Here is a 2,734-nt window from a genome sequence, read left to right as displayed (position 1 = left end):
GCAGCTGGAGGGGCTGGTGCTCGCTTCTTCCGCAGCGCGTAGGTCGCCATATATTCGCGCCAAATCCTATTCGGCGCCCGTTGCGCCGGTTACAGGCATCGGCGCAAACGGGCGCACACCCACCCCTCAGCGTTGGGCCGACCCAGTTACCCTCTTTTCTTCTGCTTTCAAGCTGCCTAAAAAAGGTGGGAGTGAGTGATTCGATCCCGCGACCCACAGTTCCGAGCTAGCACCGGTAGCCACCTAGCCAACCGACCTGACGTGATTTCCGACATTCTTTTTCTTCTTTTCTTCTTTCTCCTTTTTTCTTTTCTTTTCTCTTTTCCTTTTTTCTTTTCTATTTTTCAAAATAAGTGAAATTTTTTCATCAGGATCCGGTGAACTTTTTTGAATTCATGAACTTTTTTAAATCCATGAACTTTATATCAAAATCAATGAACTTTATTCAAATCCGTGATTTTTTTTTAAATCTGGTGAACGTTTTTCAACTTCGTGAACTTTGGTTTAAAATCTGTGAACTCTTTTTTTCAAAATCCATGAACCTTTTAAAATTTTGTCAATTTTTGCTTCTTTTTTCCAAATAATTTATACTGCAACTATAACATGGGTCAAATAGAGTTGTTTTCGAACAGAACACAACAAAGTCGTCGTGGTACAATGGTTCTATAGCAAAGTGTATCGATAATGCCATGTGGGTTCGAATCCCACCTATTGCCTGTTTTTCTTGCCGTTTGTTTTTCGAGAATCTGGACTTGAGCATAGCTGGGCCGGCCAACTACCATGCGCCATGGAGATTGAAGTGACGGCAAAACCCACCATCGGCGGGGATCCTACAGGAAGGGTTTCTACTACACCTCAGACTGCGAGGTGGATAGCACCGTCGGCAAATTATGCAAAACTTAATGTCGATGCAGCAGTAGGGAGCGGAGGCCGGTACGGCGCTATTGGAGCAGTATGCAGAGATCATTCAGGTGTCTTCTTGGGCGCTTCTGCTATCTTGTTCAGAGTAGGGGACCCAGCTACTTTGGAGGCTTTAGCAATTATAGAAGGGCTAGCTCTATGCATGGATTTGAATCTGAATCGAAACCAGGGGGCATCTGACTGCAAAGGAGTTGTGCAAGAAGTTAACTCGGGAAGCGGATCATCGTATGGTGCAATTATCCAAGAAATCAAGCAACAAGCTACAACTTTTACTTCATGTAATTTAGTCTATGAATCTAGGAGATCTAATGTAGATGCTCGCAACTTAGTGAGACACACACTTTCTTTATCGGCTGGGCGTCATGTTTGGTTAGGCCAGCCGGATGGGATTCCTTTTGTCCATGCAAACCGTGTGACGGTTTAATAAAAAGTCTCGCGAGGTTGCCTCAAAAAAAGAAGAAGAAAAAAGTAAGGGGCGCTGAGGGCGCCGTAGAGGAGCACTCTCCCTAAGGCGCCAGCGAGGAGTTCTCCTATACTCTCTCGGCCCGTGTTGACACGGGCCTAACCGGGCTATCCAAACCAGGCCGAGCCTGCTAACCTGCTGGGCCTAGCCCATCCGGCCTCTAATCCCCCTCCGCCTCCGCCTTCGTCTTCGCCTCCGACCCGCTCGCCCACACCGTACCCACGGATCCGGCCCGCCCCTAAACCCTAGGGCGCCCTCCCTCCCTCCCCGGCGCGGCAGCCGGCCGGCGAGCGAGCGAGCCAGCGATGGAGGACGAGGAGATGGAGAGGAAGGTGCAGCAGTACCTGCACCGCAAGGGCTTCCGCCTCACCGAGCTCGCGCTGCAGAAGGAGCGCAACCGCCTCTCCACCACCTCCCTCTCCGACGTCTCGCTCTCCAGGTGCTCCCGCCGCGAATCTCCCTGAATCCCTACTCCCGCCGTCCCTTCCGGCGGCCGCTCCAAGCAATGCATGGTTGATGAGAGGTGCTGGCTGATGGTTATGGTCTGCTACAAATTCAGCAATGCGATATTTATTATAGCATGTAATCCTAATAATCATCCGTGCGGGGCACCCTATTCTTGTTTCTGGCCGTGGTCTTTTAACTTCATTAGCTCCTTTCTTGTCCTTACGGAAACCCTCCCTCGAGCATACAAAAGTTCTTGATCTTGTGATGTTGTCAGCTGATTTGTCCGATGAACTCTTACCAACACTAAAGCCCATGTGTCCAGCATACCTGTTATAGAATTCATATGCTTTATCTTCATTGTCAAATTCCATGCAACCTTCAGGCACCATTTTGGCAACCGGCAACAATGTTGATGAAAATTGAGAACGTTCCACTGAATGCATATCCGTTGTTGTGACAATAGCTTTAGAAGTTGAGATGATGTATTCTCACGTACGTTTTTCCCTTGCTTATTTTGTAAGTGTTGATAAGACCAAGGGAAACAAACACAATCTAGTTCTGTTCTTACTTTTTCTTCCTGAATAATGGGCAACTTGTTGCTAATAAGAGTAGACAATACATCATCATGATAGTATAATACATATACTCAATGCTAGTGTCAAATATGGGACACAAAGCGCATGTAGATCAGTTTTTCTCAGATGGTGCTGGCGATGCACATTACAAATGGTGATTTTTAGTTCAATTGGCAACTTGTTGCATGATATATTATATCATGATCTCACATTTTTCCTTTGCTGCAATGTTCTCCAAAAAAAAAAAAGTCAACTGCTATGTGTAAAGTTTCTACCTTGTGTTCCATTGCAGTATTCATATGAATTACTTCTCCAGTATCTCCAGAAA

Source organism: Triticum aestivum, chromosome 7B (assembly GCF_018294505.1).
Source record: "Triticum aestivum cultivar Chinese Spring chromosome 7B, IWGSC CS RefSeq v2.1, whole genome shotgun sequence".
NCBI classification, from domain to species: domain Eukaryota; kingdom Viridiplantae; phylum Streptophyta; class Magnoliopsida; order Poales; family Poaceae; genus Triticum; species Triticum aestivum.
This window is presented reverse-complemented; position numbering follows the sequence as displayed.